Below are 19,752 nucleotides of genomic sequence, written 5' to 3' on the forward strand. Positions count from 1 at the left end.
TACAGACCCCAGGCTCCACCCAGGGCACACTATCAGAGAGCACCTAAAACACCTCATCCCAGCCATCATACAGACCCCAGGCTCCACCCAGGGCACACTATCAGAGAGCACCTGAAACACCTCATCCTCGCCATCATACAGACCCCAGGCTCCACCCAGGGTACACTATCAGAGAGCACCTAAAACACCTCATCCTAGCCATCATACAGACCCCAGGCTCCACCCAGGGCACACTATCGGAGAGCACCAAAAACACCTCATCCTAGCCATCATACAGACCCCAGGCTCCGCCCAGGGCACACTATCGGAGAGCACCTAAAACACCTCATCCTAGCCATCATACAGACCCCAGGCTCCACCCAGGGTACACTATCAGAGAGCACCTAAAACACCTCATCCTAGCCATCATACAGACCCCAGGCTCCACCCAGGGCACACTATCGGAGAGCACCAAAAACACCTCATCCTAGCCATCATACAGACCCCAGGCTCCGCCCAGGGCACACTATCGGAGAGCACCTAAAACACCTCATCCTAGCCATCATACAGACCCCAGGCTCCACCCAGGGTACACTATCAGAGAGCACCTGAAACACCTCACCCTAGCCATCCTACAGACCCCAGGCTCCACCCAGGGCACACTATCAGAGAGCACCTGAAACACCTCATCCTAGCCATCATACAGACCCCAGGCTCCACCCAGGGCACACTATCAGAGAGCACCTGAAACACCTCATCCTCGCCATCTACAGACCCCAGGCTCCACCCAGGGTACACTATCGGAGAGCACCTAAAACACCTCATCCTCGCCATCATACAGACCCCAGGCTCCACCCAGGGCACACTATCGGAGAGCACCTAAAACACCTCATCCTCGCCATCATACAGACCCCAGGCTCCACCCAGGGTACACTATCAGAGAGCACCTGAAACACCTCACCCCAGCCATCATACAGACCCCAGGCTCCACCCAGGGTACACTATCAGAGAGCACCTGAAACACCTCATCCTCGCCGTCCTACAGACCCCAGGCTCCACCCAGGGTACACTATCGGAGAGCACCTGAAACACCTCATCCTCGCCATCATACAGACCCCAGGCTCCACCGAGGGTACACTATCAGAGAGCACCAAAAACACCTCATCCTAGCCATCATACAGACCCCAGGCTCCACCCAGGGCACACTATCAGAGAGCACCTGAAACACCTCACCCTCGCCATCATACAGACCCCAGGCTCCACCCAGGGTACACTATCAGAGAGCACCTGAAACACCTCATCCTCGCCATCCTACAGACCTCAGGCTCCACCCAGGGTACACTATCAGAGAGCACCTGAAACACCTCATCCTCGCCATCATACAGACCCCAGGCTCCACCCAGGGTACACTATCAGAGAGCACCTGAAACACCTCATCCTCGCCATCATAGAGACCCCAGGCTCCACCCAGGGTACACTATCAGAGAGCACCTAAAACACCTCATCCTCGCCATCCTACAGACCCCAGGCTCCACCCAGGGTACACTATCAGAGAGCACCTGAAACACCTCATCCTAGCCATCATACAGACCCCAGGCTCCACCCAGGGTACACTATCAGAGAGCACCTGAAACACCTCATCCTCGCCATCATACAGACCCCAGGCTCCACCCAGGGCACACTATCAGAGAGCACCTGAAACACCTCATCCTCGCCATCATACAGACCCCAGGCTCCGCCCAGGGCACACTATCAGAGAGCACCTAAAACACCTCATCCTCGCCATCATACAGACCCCAGGCTCCACCCAGGGTACACTATCAGAGAGCACCTAAAACACCTCATCCTCGCCATCATACAGACCCCAGGCTCCACCCAGGGCACACTATCAGAGAGCACCTAAAACACCTCATCCTCGCCATCATACAGACCCCAGGGTCCACCCAGGGTACACTATCAGAGAGCACCTAAAACACCTCATCCTCGCCATCATAGAGACCCCAGGCTCCACCCAGGGTACACTATCAGAGAGCACCTAAAACACCTCATCCTCGCCATCATACAGACCCCAGGCTCCACCCAGGGTCACTATCAGAGAGCACCTAAAACACCTCATCCTCGCCATCATACAGACCCCAGGCTCCGCCCAGGGTACACTATCAGAGAGCACCTAAAACACCTCATCCTCGCCATCATACAGACCCCAGGCTCCACCCAGGGCACACTATCAGAGAGCACCTAAAACACCTCACCCTAGCCATCATACAGACCCCAGGCTCCACCCAGGGCACACTATCAGAGAGCACCTGAAACACCTCATCCTCGCCATCATACAGACCCCAGGCTCCACCCAGGGTACACTATCAGAGAGCACCTGAAACACCTCATCCTAGCCATCCTACAGACCCCAGGCTCCACCCAGGGCACACTATCAGAGAGCACCTGAAACACCTCATCCTCGCCATCCTACAGACCCCAGGCTCCACCCAGGGCACACTATCAGAGAGCACCTAAAACACCTCATCCTAGCCATCATACAGACCCCAGGCTCCACCCAGGGTACACTATCGGAGAGCACCTAAAACACCTCATCCTCGCCATCATACAGACCCCAGGCTCCACCCAGGGTACACTATCAGAGAGCACCTAAAACACCTCACCCTAGCCATCATACAGACCCCAGACTCCACCCAGGGTACACTATCGGAGAGCACCTAAAACACCTCATCCTCGCCATCCTACAGACCCCAGGCTCCAACCAGGGCACACTATCAGAGAGCACCTAAAACACCTCACCCTAGCCATCATACAGACCCCAGGCTCCACCCAGGGTACACTATCGGAGAGCACCTGAAACACCTCACCCTAGCCATCCTACAGACCCCAGGCTCCACCCAGGGTACACTATCAGAGAGCACCTGAAACACCTCATCCCAGCCATCATACAGACCCCAGGCTCCACCCAGGGTACACTATCGGAGAGCACCTAAAACACCTCACCCTAGCCATCATACAGACCCCAGACTCCACCCAGGGTACACTATCGGAGAGCACCAAAAACACCTCACCCTAGCCATCATACAGACCCCAGGCTCCACCCAGGGTACACTATCGGAGAGCACCTGAAACACCTCACCCTAGCCATCCTACAGACCCCAGGCTCCACCCAGGGTACACTATCAGAGAGCACCTGAAACACCTCATCCTCGCCATCATACAGACCCCAGGCTCCACCCAGGGTACACTATCGGAGAGCACCTAAAACACCTCATCCTCGCCATCATACAGACCCCAGGCTCCACCCAGGGTACACTATCGGAGAGCACCGAAAACACCTCATCCTCGCCATCATACAGACCCCAGGCTCCACCCAGGGTACACTATCGGAGAGCACCTAAAACACCTCATCCTCGCCATCATACAGACCCCAGGCTCCGCCCAGGGTACACTATCAGAGAGAACCTGAAACACCTCATCCTCGCCATCCTACAGACCCCAGGCTCCACCCAGGGTACACTATCAGAGAGCACCTAAAACACCTCACCCTAGCCATCATACAGACCCCAGACTCCACCCAGGGTACACTATCGGAGAGCACCTAAAACACCTCATCCTAGCCATCATACAGACCACAGGCTCCACCCATGGCACACTATCGGAGAGCACCTAAAACACCTCATCCTCGCCATCATACAGACCCCAGGCTCCACCCAGGGTACACTATCAGAGAGCACCTAAAACACCTCATCCTAGCCATCATACAGACCCCAGGCTCCACCCAGGGTACACTATCAGAGAGCACCTAAAACACCTCATCCTCGCCATCCTACAGACCCCAGGCTCCACCCAGGGTACACTATCAGAGAGCACCTGAAACACCTCATCCTCGCCATCATACAGACCCCAGGCTCCACCCAGGGCACACTATCAGAGAGCACCTAAAAAACCTCATCCCAGCCATCATACAGACCCCAGACTCCGCCCAGGGTAGACTATCGGAGAACACCAAAAACACCTCACCCTAGCCATCATCCAGACCCCAGGCTCCACCCAGGGTACACTATCAGAGAGCACCTGAAACACCTCATCCTCGCCATCATACAGACCCCAGGCTCCACCCAGGGCACACTATCAGAGAGCACCTAAAAAACCTCATCCCAGCCATCATACAGACCCCAGACTCCGCCCAGGGTAGACTATCGGAGAACACCAAAAACACCTCACCCTAGCCATCATCCAGACCCCAGGCTCCACCCAGGGTACACTATCAGAGAGCACCTAAAACACCTCACCCTCGCCATCATACAGACCCCAGACTCCACCCAGGGTACACTATCGGAGAGCACCAAAAACACCTCACCCTAGCCATCATACAGACCCCAGGCTCCACCCAGGGTACACTATCGGAGAGCACCTGAAACACCTCACCCTAGCCATCCTACAGACCCCAGGCTCCACCCAGGGCACACTATCAGAGAGCACCTAAAAAACCTCACCCTAGCCATCATACAGACCCCAGGCTCCACCCAGGGTACACTATCAGAGAGCACCTAAAAAACCTCATCCCAGCCATCATACAGACCCCAGACTCCGCCCAGGGTACACTATCAGAGAGCACCTAAAACACCTCATCCTCGCCATCATACAGACCCCAGGCTCCACCCAGGGTACACTATCGGAGAGCACCTGAAACACCTCATCCTAGCCATCATACAGACCCCAGACTCCACCCAGGGTACACTATCGGAGAGCACCTGAAACACCTCACCCTAGCCATCCTACAGACCCCAGGCTCCACCCAGGGTACACTATCAGAGAGCACCTAAAACACCTCATCCCAGCCATCATACAGACCCCAGACTCCGCCCAGGGTACACTATCGGAGAGCACCTAAAACACCTCATCCTCGCCATCATACAGACCCCAGACTCCGCCCAGGGTACACTATCAGAGAGCACCTAAAACACCTCATCCTCGCCATCCTACAGACCCCAGGCTCCACCCAGGGTACACTATCAGAGAGCACCTAAAACACCTCATCCTCGCCATCATACAGACCCCAGACTCCACCCAGGGTACACTATCGGAGAGCACCAAAAACACCTCACCCTAGCCATCATACAGACCCCAGGCTCCACCCAGGGTACACTATCGGAGAGCACCTGAAACACCTCACCCTAGCCATCCTACAGACCCCAGGCTCCACCCAGGGTACACTATCAGAGAGCACCTGAAACACCTCACCCTAGCCATCATACAGACCCCAGGCTCCACCCAGGGTACACTATCAGAGAGCACCAAAAACACCTCATCCTCGCCATCATACAGACCCCAGGCTCCACCCAGGGCACACTATCAGAGAGCACCTAAAAAACCTCATCCCAGCCATCATACAGACCCCAGACTCCGCCCAGGGTAGACTATCGGAGAGCACCAAAAACACCTCATCCCAGCCATCATACAGACCCCAGGCTCCACCCAGGGCACACTATCGGAGAGCACCTAAAACACCTCACCCTAGCCATCATACAGACCCCAGGCTCCACCCAGGGTACACTATCGGAGAGCACCTAAAACACCTCATCCTAGGCATCATACAGACCCCGGGCTCCACCCAGGGCACACTATCGGAGAGCACCTAAAACACCTCACCCTAGCCATCCTACAGACCCCAGGCTCCACCCAGGGTACACTATCAGAGAGCAGCTAAAACACCTCATCCCAGCCATCATACAGACCCCAGGCTCCACCCAGGGTACACTATCGGAGAGCACCTAAAACACCTCATCCTCGCCATCCTACAGACCCCAGGCTCCACCCAGGGTACACTATCGGAGAGCACCTAAAACACCTCACCCTAGCCATCATACAGACCCCAGACTCCACCCAGGGTACACTATCGGAGAGCACCAAAAACACCTCACCCTAGCCATCATACAGACCCCAGGATCCACCCAGGGTACACTATCGGAGAGCACCTGAAACACCTCACCCTAGCCATCCTACAGACCCCAGGCTCCACCCAGGGTACACTATCGGAGAGCACCTAAAAAACCTCACCCTAGCCATCCTACAGACCCCAGGCTCCACCCAGGGTACACTATCAGAGAGCACCTGAAACACCTCATCCCAGCCATCATACAGACCCCAGGCTCCGCCCAGGGTAGACTATCGGAGAACACCAAAAACACCTCATCCCAGCCATCATACAGACCCCAGGCTCCACCCAGGGCACACTATCGGAGAGCACCTAAAACACCTCACCCTAGCCATCATACAGACCCCAGGCTCCACCCAGGGTACACTATCGGAGAGCACCTAAAACACCTCATCCTAGGCATCATACAGACCCCGGGCTCCACCCAGGGCACACTATCGGAGAGCACCTAAAACACCTCACCCTAGCCATCCTACAGACCCCAGGCTCCACCCAGGGTACACTATCAGAGAGCAGCTAAAACACCTCATCCCAGCCATCATACAGACCCCAGGCTCCACCCAGGGTACACTATCGGAGAGCACCTAAAACACCTCATCCTCGCCATCCTACAGACCCCAGGCTCCACCCAGGGTACACTATCGGAGAGCACCTAAAACACCTCACCCTAGCCATCATACAGACCCCAGACTCCACCCAGGGTACACTATCGGAGAGCACCAAAAACACCTCACCCTAGCCATCATACAGACCCCAGGCTCCACCCAGGGTACACTATCGGAGAGCACCTGAAACACCTCACCCTAGCCATCCTACAGACCCCAGGCTCCACCCAGGGTACACTATCGGAGAGCACCTAAAACACCTCATCCTCGCCATCATACAGACCCCAGGCTCCACCCAGGGTACACTATCAGAGAGCACCTGAAACACCTCATCCCAGCCATCATACAGACCCCAGGCTCCACCCAGGGCACACTATCAGAGAGCACCTAAAAAACCTCACCCTAGCCATCATACAGACCCCAGGCTCCACCCAGGGCACACTATCAGAGAGCACCTAAAACACCTCATCCTCGCCATCATACAGACCCCAGGCTCCACCCAGGGCACACTATCGGAGAGCACCTAAAACACCTCATCCTAGCCGTCATACAGACCCCAGGCTCCACCCAGGGCACACTATCAGAGAGCACCTAAAACACCTCATCCTAGCCATCCTACAGACCCCAGGCTCCACCCAGGGTACACTATCGGAGAGCACCTAAAACACCTCATCCTCGCCATCATACAGACCCCAGACTCCACCCAGGGTACACTATCGGAGAGCACCTGAAACACCTCATCCTCGCCATCATACAGACCCCAGGCTCCACCCAGGGTACACTATCGGAGAGCACCTAAAACACCTCATCCTAGCCATCATACAGACCCCAGGCTCCACCCAGGATACACTATCGGAGAGCACCTAAAACACCTCATCCTAGCCGTCATAGAGACCCCAGGCTCCACCCAGGGCACACTATCAGAGAGCACCTAAAACACCTCATCCTCGCCATCATACAGACCCCAGACTCCACCCAGGGCACACTATCAGAGAGCACCAAAAACACCTCACCCTAGCCATCATACAGACCCCAGACTCCAACCAGGGTACACTATCGGAGAGCACCTAAAACACCTCATCCTCGCCATCATACAGACCCCAGACTCCACCCAGGGCACACTATCAGAGAGCACCAAAAACACCTCACCCTAGCCATCATACAGACCCCAGACTCCAACCAGGATACACTATCAGAGAGCACCTAAAACACCTCACCCTAGCCATCATACAGACCCCAGGCTCCACCCAGGGTACACTATCAGAGAGCACCTAAAACACCTCACCCTAGCCATCATACAGACCCCAGGCTCCAACCAGGGCACACTATCAGAGAGCACCTAAAACACCTCACCCTAGCCATCATACAGACCCCAGGCTCCACCCAGGGTACACTATCGGAGAGCACCTAAAACACCTCATCCTCGCCATCCTACAGACCCCAGGCTCCACCCAGGGTACACTATCAGAGAGCACCTAAAACACCTCACCCTAGCCATCATACAGACCCCAGGCTCCACCCAGGGTACACTATCGGAGAGCACCTGAAACACCTCATCCCAGCCATCATACAGACCCCAGACTCCGCCCAGGGTACACTATCGGAGAGCACCAAAAACACCTCACCCTCGCCATCATACAGACCCCAGGCTCCACCCAGGGCACACTATCGGAGAGCACCTGAAACACCTCATCCCAGCCATCATACAGACCCCAGGCTCCACCCAGGGTACACTATCGGAGAGCACCTGAAACACCTCACCCTAGCCATCATACAGACCCCAGGCTCCACCCAGGGTACACTATCGGAGAGCACCTGAAACATCTCACCCTAGCCATCATACAGACCCCAGACTCCACCCAGGGTACACTATCAGAGAGCACCTAAAACACCTCACCCTAGCCATCATACAGACCCCAGACTCCACCCAGGGTACACTATCGGAGAGCACCTAAAACACCTCATCCTCGCCATCCTACAGACCCCAGGCTCCAACCAGGGCACACTATCAGAGAGCACCTAAAACACCTCACCCTAGCCATCATACAGACCCCAGGCTCCACCCAGGGTACACTATCGGAGAGCACCTGAAACACCTCACCCTAGCCATCCTACAGACCCCAGGCTCCACCCAGGGTACACTATCAGAGAGCACCTGAAACACCTCATCCCAGCCATCATACAGACCCCAGGCTCCACCCAGGGTACACTATCGGAGAGCACCTAAAACACCTCACCCTAGCCATCATACAGACCCCAGACTCCACCCAGGGTACACTATCGGAGAGCACCAAAAACACCTCACCCAAGCCATCATACAGACCCCAGGCTCCACCCAGGGTACACTATCGGAGAGCACCTGAAACACCTCACCCTAGCCATCCTACAGACCCCAGGCTCCACCCAGGGTACACTATCAGAGAGCACCTGAAACACCTCATCCTAGCCATCATACAGACCCCAGGCTCCACCCAGGGCACACTATCGGAGAGCACCTGAAACACCTCATCCTCGCCATCATACAGACCCCAGGCTCCACCCAGGGCACACTATCAGAGAGCACCTAAAAAACCTCACCCTAGCCATCATACAGACCCCAGGCTCCACCCAGGGTACACTATCAGAGAGCACCTAAAAAACCTCATCCCAGCCATCATACAGACCCCAGACTCCGCCCAGGGTACACTATCGGAGAGCACCAAAAACACCTCACCCTAGCCATCATACAGACCCCAGGCTCCACCCAGGGTACACTATCGGAGAGCACCTGAAACACCTCACCCTAGCCATCATACAGACCCCAGACTCCACCCAGGGTACACTATCAGAGAGCACCTAAAACACCTCACCCTAGCCATCATACAGACCCCAGACTCCACCCAGGGTACACTATCGGAGAGCACCAAAAACACCTCACCCCAGCCATCATACAGACCCCAGGCTCCACCCAGGGTACACTATCGGAGAGCACCTGAAACACCTCACCCTAGCCATCATACAGACCCCAGGCTCCACCCAGGGTACACTATCGGAGAGCACCTGAAACACCTCATCCTCGCCATCATACAGACCCCAGGCTCCACCCAGGGTACACTATCGGAGAGCACCTAAAACACCTCATCCTAGCCATCATACAGACCCCAGGCTCCACCCAGGATACACTATCGGAGAGCACCTGAAACACCTCACCCTAGCCATCATACAGACCCCAGGCTCCACCCAGGGCACACTATCAGAGAGCACCTAAAACACCTCATCCTCGCCATCATACAGACCCCTGACTCCACCCAGGGTACACTATCAGAGAGCACCTAAAACACCTCATCCTCGCCATCATACAGACCCCAGGCTCCACCCAGGGTACACTATCAGAGAGCACCTAAAACACCTCATCCTCGCCATCATACAGACCCCAGACTCCACCCAGGGTACACTATCGGAGAGCACCTAAAACACCTCATCCCAGCCATCATACAGACCCCAGACTCCACCCAGGGTACACTATCAGAGAGCACCTAAAACACCTCATCCTCGCCATCCTACAGACCCCAGGCTCCACCCAGGGCACACTATCAGAGAGCACCTAAAAAACCTCACCCTAGCCATCATACAGACCCCAGGCTCCACCCAGGGCACACTATCAGAGAGCACCTAAAACACCTCATCCTCGCCATCATACAGACCCCAGACTCCACCCAGGGTACACTATCAGAGAGCACCTAAAACACCTCATCCCAGCCATCATACAGACCCCAGACTCCACCCAGGGTACACTATCGGAGAGCACCTGAAACACCTCACCCTAGCCATCCTACAGACCCCAGGCTCCACCCAGGGTACACTATCAGAGAGCACCTAAAAAACCTCACCCTAGCCATCATACAGACCCCAGGCTCCACCCAGGGTACACTATCAGAGAGCACCTGAAACACCTCACCCTAGCCATCCTACAGACCCCAGGCTCCACCCAGGGTACACTATCGGAGAGCAGCTAAAACACCTCATCCTCGCCATCCTACAGACCCCAGGCTCCACCCAGGGTACACTATCGGAGAGCACCTGAAACACCTCACCCTAGCCATCCTACAGACCCCAGGCTCCACCCAGGGTACACTATCAGAGAGCACCTGAAACACCTCATCCTAGCCATCATACAGACCCCAGGCTCCACCCAGGGCACACTATCAGAGAGCACCTAAAACACCTCATCCCAGCCATCATACAGACCCCAGACTCCGCCCAGGGTACACTATCGGAGAGCACCTAAAACACCTCATCCTCGCCATCATACAGACCCCAGGCTCCACCCAGGGCACACTATCGGAGAGCACCTAAAAAACCTCACCCTAGCCATCATACAGACCCCAGGCTCCACCCAGGGTACACTATCAGAGAGCACCTAAAACACCTCATCCTAGCCATCATACAGACCCCAGGCTCCACCCAGGGTACACAATCAGAGAGCACCTAAAACACCTCATCCTCGCCATCCTACAGACCCTAGGCTCCACCCAGGGTACACTATCGGAGAGCAGCTAAAACACCTCATCCTCGCCATCCTACAGACCCCAGGCTCCACCCAGGGTACACTATCGGAGAGCACCCGAAACACCTCACCCTAGCCATCCTACAGACCCCAGGCTCCACCCAGGGTACACTATCAGAGAGCACCTAAAACACCTCATCCCAGCCATCATACAGACCCCAGACTCCGCCCAGGGTACACTATCAGAGAGCACCTAAAACACCTCATCCCAGCCATCATACAGACCCCAGACTCCAACCAGGGCACACTATCAGAGAGCACCTAAAACACCTCACCCTAGCCATCATACAGACCCCAGGCTCCACCCAGGGTACACTATCAGAGAGCACCTAAAACACCTCATCCTCGCCATCATACAGACCCCAGGCTCCACCCAGGGCACACTATCGGAGAGCACCTGAAACACCTCATCCTCGCCATCCTACAGACCCCAGACTCCGCCCAGGGTACACTATCGGAGAGCACCTAAAACACCTCATCCCAGCCATCATACAGACCCCAGGGTACACTATCAGAGAGCACCTAAAACACCTCACCCTCGCCATCATACAGACCCCAGGCTCCACCCAGGGTACACTATCAGAGAGCACCTGAAACACCTCATCCTCGCCATCATACAGACCCCAGGCTCCACCCAGGGTACACTATCGGAGAGCACCTAAAACACCTCATCCCAGCCATCATACAGACCCCAGGCTCCACCCAGGGCACACTATCGGAGAGCACCTGAAACACCTCATCCTCGCCATCCTACAGACCCCAGGCTCCACCCAGGGCACACTATCGGAGAGCACCTAAAACACCTCATCCTCGCCATCATACAGACCCCAGACTCCGCCCAGGGCACACTGGCAGAGAGCACCTGAAACACCTCATCCTCGCCATCATACAGACCCCAGGCTCCACCCAGGGTACACTATCAGAGAGCACCTGAAACACCTCACCCTAGCCATCATACAGACCCCAGGCTCCACCCAGGGTACACTATCAGAGAGCACCTAAAACACCGCATCCTCGCCATCATACAGACCCCAGGCTCCACCCAGGGTACACTATCAGAGAGCACCTAAAACACCTCATCCCAGCCATCATACAGACCCCAGGCTCCACCCAGGGTACACTATCAGAGAGCACCTAAAACACCTCATCCTCGCCATCATACAGACCCCAGACTCCACCCAGGGTACACTATCGGAGAGCACCTAAAACACCTCATCCTCGCCATCCTACAGACCCCAGGCTCCACCCAGGGTACACTATCGGAGAGCACCTGAAACACCTCATCCTCGCCATCATACAGACCCCAGGCTCCACCCAGGGTACACTATCAGAGAGCACCTAAAACACCTCATCCCAGCCATCATACAGACCCCAGACTCCACCCAGGGTACACTATCAGAGAGCACCTAAAACACCTCATCCCAGCCATCATACAGACCCCAGACTCCACCCAGGGTACACTATCAGAGAGCACCTAAAACACCTCATCCTCGCCATCCTACAGACCCCAGGCTCCACCCAGGGTACACTATCAGAGAGCACCTAAAACACCTCATCCTCGCCATCATACAGACCCCAGACTCCGCCCAGGGTACACTATCAGAGAGCACCTAAAACACCTCATCCCAGCCATCATACAGACCCCAGGCTCCACCCAGGGCACACTATCAGAGAGCACCTAAAACACCTCATCCTCGCCATCATACAGACCCCAGGCTCCACCCAGGGTACACTATCAGAGAGCACCTAAAACACCTCATCCTCGCCATCATACAGACCCCAGGCTCCACCCAGGGCACACTATCAGAGAGCACCTAAAACACCTCATCCTCGCCATCATACAGACCCCAGACTCCACCCAGGGCACACTATCAGAGAGCACCTGAAACACCTCATCCTCGCCATCATACAGACCCCAGGCTCCACCCAGGGTACACTATCGGAGAGCAACTGAAACACCTCATCCTAGCCATCATACAGACCCCAGGCTCCACCCAGGGTACACTATCGGAGAGCACCTGAAACACCTCATCCTCGCCATCATACAGACCCCAGGCTCCACCCAGGGCACACTATCAGAGAGCACCTAAAACACCTCATCCTCGCCATCATACAGACCCCAGGCTCCACCCAGGGTACACTATCGGAGAGCACCTAAAACACCTCATCCTAGCCATCATACAGACCCCAGGCTCCACCCAGGGTACACTATCAGAGAGCACCTAAAACACCTCATCCTCGCCATCATACAGACCCCAGGCTCCACCCAGGGCACACTATCAGAGAGCACCTAAAAAACCTCATCCCAGCCATCATACAGACCCCAGACTCCGCCCAGGGTAGACTATCGGAGAACACCAAAAACACCTCACCCTAGCCATCATCCAGACCCCAGGCTCCACCCAGGGTACACTATCAGAGAGCACCTGAAACACCTCATCCTCGCCATCATACAGACCCCAGGCTCCACCCAGGGCACACTATCAGAGAGCACCTAAAAAACCTCATCCCAGCCATCATACAGACCCCAGACTCCGCCCAGGGTAGACTATCGGAGAACACCAAAAACACCTCACCCTAGCCATCATCCAGACCCCAGGCTCCACCCAGGGTACACTATCAGAGAGCACCTAAAACACCTCACCCTCGCCATCATACAGACCCCAGACTCCACCCAGGGTACACTATCGGAGAGCACCAAAAACACCTCACCCTAGCCATCATACAGACCCCAGGCTCCACCCAGGGTACACTATCGGAGAGCACCTGAAACACCTCACCCTAGCCATCCTACAGACCCCAGGCTCCACCCAGGGCACACTATCAGAGAGCACCTAAAAAACCTCACCCTAGCCATCATACAGACCCCAGGCTCCACCCAGGGTACACTATCAGAGAGCACCTAAAAAACCTCATCCCAGCCATCATACAGACCCCAGACTCCGCCCAGGGTACACTATCAGAGAGCACCTAAAACACCTCATCCTCGCCATCATACAGACCCCAGGCTCCACCCAGGGTACACTATCGGAGAGCACCTGAAACACCTCATCCTAGCCATCATACAGACCCCAGACTCCACCCAGGGTACACTATCGGAGAGCACCTGAAACACCTCACCCTAGCCATCCTACAGACCCCAGGCTCCACCCAGGGTACACTATCAGAGAGCACCTAAAACACCTCATCCCAGCCATCATACAGACCCCAGACTCCGCCCAGGGTACACTATCGGAGAGCACCTAAAACACCTCATCCTCGCCATCATACAGACCCCAGACTCCGCCCAGGGTACACTATCAGAGAGCACCTAAAACACCTCATCCTCGCCATCCTACAGACCCCAGGCTCCACCCAGGGTACACTATCAGAGAGCACCTAAAACACCTCATCCTCGCCATCATACAGACCCCAGACTCCACCCAGGGTACACTATCGGAGAGCACCAAAAACACCTCACCCTAGCCATCATACAGACCCCAGGCTCCACCCAGGGTACACTATCGGAGAGCACCTGAAACACCTCACCCTAGCCATCCTACAGACCCCAGGCTCCACCCAGGGTACACTATCAGAGAGCACCTGAAACACCTCACCCTAGCCATCATACAGACCCCAGGCTCCACCCAGGGTACACTATCAGAGAGCACCAAAAACACCTCATCCTCGCCATCATACAGACCCCAGGCTCCACCCAGGGCACACTATCAGAGAGCACCTAAAAAACCTCATCCCAGCCATCATACAGACCCCAGACTCCGCCCAGGGTAGACTATCGGAGAGCACCAAAAACACCTCATCCCAGCCATCATACAGACCCCAGGCTCCACCCAGGGCACACTATCGGAGAGCACCTAAAACACCTCACCCTAGCCATCATACAGACCCCAGGCTCCACCCAGGGTACACTATCGGAGAGCACCTAAAACACCTCATCCTAGGCATCATACAGACCCCGGGCTCCACCCAGGGCACACTATCGGAGAGCACCTAAAACACCTCACCCTAGCCATCCTACAGACCCCAGGCTCCACCCAGGGTACACTATCAGAGAGCAGCTAAAACACCTCATCTCAGCCATCATACAGACCCCAGGCTCCACCCAGGGTACACTATCGGAGAGTACCTAAAACACCTCATCCTCGCCATCCTACAGACCCCAGGCTCCACCCAGGGTACACTATCGGAGAGCACCTAAAACACCTCACCCTAGCCATCATACAGACCCCAGACTCCACCCAGGGTACACTATCGGAGAGCACCAAAAACACCTCACCCTAGCCATCATACAGACCCCAGGCTCCACCCAGGGTACACTATCGGAGAGCACCTGAAACACCTCACCCTAGCCATCCTACAGACCCCAGGCTCCACCCAGGGTACACTATCGGAGAGCACCTAAAAAACCTCACCCTAGCCATCCTACAGACCCCAGGCTCCACCCAGGGTACACTATCAGAGAGCACCTGAAACACCTCATCCCAGCCATCATACAGACCCCAGGCTCCGCCCAGGGTAGACTATCGGAGAACACCAAAAACACCTCATCCCAGCCATCATACAGACCCCAGGCTCCACCCAGGGCACACTATCGGAGAGCACCTAAAACACCTCACCCTAGCCATCATACAGACCCCAGGCTCCACCCAGGGTACACTATCGGAGAGCACCTAAAACACCTCATCCTAGGCATCATACAGACCCCGGGCTCCACCCAGGGCACACTATCGGAGAGCACCTAAAACACCTCACCCTAGCCATCCTACAGACCCCAGGCTCCACCCAGGGTACACTATCAGAGAGCAGCTAAAACACCTCATCCCAGCCATCATACAGACCCCAGGCTCCACCCAGGGTACACTATCGGAGAGCACCTAAAACACCTCATCCTCGCCATCCTACAGACCCCAGGCTCCACCCAGGGTACACTATCGGAGAGCACCTAAAACACCTCACCCTAGCCATCATACAGACCCCAGACTCCACCCAGGGTACACTATCGGAGAGCACCAAAAACACCTCACCCTAGCCATCATACAGACCCCAGGCTCCACCCAGGGTACACTATCGGAGAGCACCTGAAACACCTCACCCTAGCCATCCTACAGACCCCAGGCTCCACCCAGGGTACACTATCGGAGAGCACCTAAAACACATCATCCTCGCCATCATACAGACCCCAGGCTCCACCCAGGGTACACTATCAGAGAGCACCTGAAACACCTCATCCCAGCCATCATACAGACCCCAGGCTCCACCCAGGGCACACTATCAGAGAGCACCTAAAAAACCTCACCCTAGCCATCATACAGACCCCAGGCTCCACCCAGGGCACACTATCAGAGAGCACCTAAAACACCTCATCCTCGCCATCATACAGACCCCAGGCTCCACCCAGGGCACACTATCGGAGAGCACCTAAAACACCTCATCCTAGCCGTCATACAGACCCCAGGCTCCACCCAGGGCACACTATCAGAGAGCACCTAAAACACCTCATCCTAGCCATCCTACAGACCCCAGGCTCCACCCAGGGTACACTATCGGAGAGCACCTAAAACACCTCATCCTCGCCATCATACAGACCCCAGACTCCACCCAGGGTACACTATCGGAGAGCACCTGAAACACCTCATCCTCGCCATCATACAGACCCCAGGCTCCACCCAGGGTACACTATCGGAGAGCACCTAAAACACCTCATCCTAGCCATCATACAGACCCCAGGCTCCACCCAGGATACACTATCGGAGAGCACCTAAAACACCTCATCCTAGCCGTCATAGAGACCCCAGGCTCCACCCAGGGCACACTATCAGAGAGCACCTAAAACACCTCATCCTCGCCATCATACAGACCCCAGACTCCACCCAGGGCACACTATCAGAGAGCACCAAAAACACCTCACCCTAGCCATCATACAGACCCCAGACTCCAACCAGGGTACACTATCGGAGAGCACCTAAAACACCTCATCCTCGCCATCATACAGACCCCAGACTCCACCCAGGGCACACTATCAGAGAGCACCAAAAACACCTCACCCTAGCCATCATACAGACCCCAGACTCCAACCAGGATACACTATCAGAGAGCACCTAAAACACCTCACCCTAGCCATCATACAGACCCCAGGCTCCACCCAGGGTACACTATCAGAGAGCACCTAAAACACCTCACCCTAGCCATCATACAGACCCCAGGCTCCAACCAGGGCACACTATCAGAGAGCACCTAAAACACCTCACCCTAGCCATCATACAGACCCCAGGCTCCACCCAGGGTACACTATCGGAGAGCACCTAAAACACCTCATCCTCGCCATCCTACAGACCCCAGGCTCCACCCAGGGTACACTATCAGAGAGCACCTAAAACACCTCACCCTAGCCATCATACAGACCCCAGGCTCCACCCAGGGTACACTATCGGAGAGCACCTGAAACACCTCATCCCAGCCATCATACAGACCCCAGACTCCGCCCAGGGTACACTATCGGAGAGCACCAAAAACACCTCACCCTCGCCATCATACAGACCCCAGGCTCCACCCAGGGCACACTATCGGAGAGCACCTGAAACACCTCATCCCAGCCATCATACAGACCCCAGGCTCCACCCAGGGTACACTATCGGAGAGCACCTGAAACACCTCACCCTAGCCATCATACAGACCCCAGGCTCCACCCAGGGTACACTATCGGAGAGCACCTGAAACATCTCACCCTAGCCATCATACAGACCCCAGACTCCACCCAGGGTACACTATCAGAGAGCACCTAAAACACCTCACCCTAGCCATCATACAGACCCCAGACTCCACCCAGGGTACACTATCGGAGAGCACCTAAAACACCTCATCCTCGCCATCCTACAGACCCCAGGCTCCAACCAGGGCACACTATCAGAGAGCACCTAAAACACCTCACCCTAGCCATCATACAGACCCCAGGCTCCACCCAGGGTACACTATCGGAGAGCACCTGAAACACCTCACCCTAGCCATCCTACAGACCCCAGGCTCCACCCAGGGTACACTATCAGAGAGCACCTGAAACACCTCATCCCAGCCATCATACAGACCCCAGGCTCCACCCAGGGTACACTATCGGAGAGCACCTAAAACACCTCACCCTAGCCATCATACAGACCCCAGACTCCACCCAGGGTACACTATCGGAGAGCACCAAAAACACCTCACCCAAGCCATCATACAGACCCCAGGCTCCACCCAGGGTACACTATCGGAGAGCACCTGAAACACCTCACCCTAGCCATCCTACAGACCCCAGGCTCCACCCAGGGTACACTATCAGAGAGCACCTGAAACACCTCATCCTAGCCATCATACAGACCCCAGGCTCCACCCAGGGCACACTATCGGAGAGCACCTGAAACACCTCATCCTCGCCATCATACAGACCCCAGGCTCCACCCAGGGCACACTATCAGAGAGCACCTAAAAAACCTCACCCTAGCCATCATACAGACCCCAGGCTCCACCCAGGGTACACTATCAGAGAGCACCTAAAAAACCTCATCCCAGCCATCATACAGACCCCAGACTCCGCCCAGGGTACACTATCGGAGAGCACCAAAAACACCTCACCCTAGCCATCATACAGACCCCAGGCTCCACCCAGGGTACACTATCGGAGAGCACCTGAAACACCTCACCCTAGCCATCATACAGACCCCAGACTCCACCCAGGGTACACTATCAGAGAGCACCTAAAACACCTCACCCTAGCCATCATACAGACCCCAGACTCCACCCAGGGTACACTATCGGAGAGCACCAAAAACACCTCACCCCAGCCATCATACAGACCCCAGGCTCCACCCAGGGTACACTATCGGAGAGCACCTGAAACACCTCACCCTAGCCATCATACAGACCCCAGGCTCCACCCAGGGTACACTATCGGAGAGCACCTGAAACACCTCATCCTCGCCATCATACAGACCCCAGGCTCCACCCAGGGTACACTATCGGAGAGCACCTAAAACACCTCATCCTAGCCATCATACAGACCCCAGGCTCCACCCAGGATACACTATCGGAGAGCACCTGAAACACCTCACCCTAGCCATCATACAGACCCCAGGCTCCACCCAGGGCACACTATCAGAGAGCACCTAAAACACCTCATCCTCGCCATCATACAGACCCCTGACTCCACCCAGGGTACACTATCAGAGAGCACCTAAAACACCTCATCCTCGCCATCATACAGACCCCAGGCTCCACCCAGGGTACACTATCTGAGAGCACCTAAAACACCTCATCCTCGCCATCATACAGACCCCAGACTCCACCCAGGGTACACTATCGGAGAGCACCTAAAACACCTCATCCCAGCCATCATACAGACCCCAGACTCCACCCAGGGTACACTATCAGAGAGCACCTAAAACACCTCATCCTCGCCATCCTACAGACCCCAGGCTCCACCCAGGGCACACTATCAGAGAGCACCTAAAAAACCTCACCCTAGCCATCATACAGACCCCAGGCTCCACCCAGGGCACACTATCAGAGAGCACCTAAAACACCTCATCCTCGCCATCATACAGACCCCAGACTCCACCCAGGGTACACTATCAGAGAGCACCTAAAACACCTCATCCCAGCCATCATACAGACCCCAGACTCCACCCAGGGTACACTATCGGAGAGCACCT

This window comes from Lissotriton vulgaris, chromosome 1_1 (genome assembly GCF_964263255.1).
Source record: "Lissotriton vulgaris chromosome 1_1, aLisVul1.2, whole genome shotgun sequence".
NCBI lineage: Eukaryota > Metazoa > Chordata > Amphibia > Caudata > Salamandridae > Lissotriton > Lissotriton vulgaris.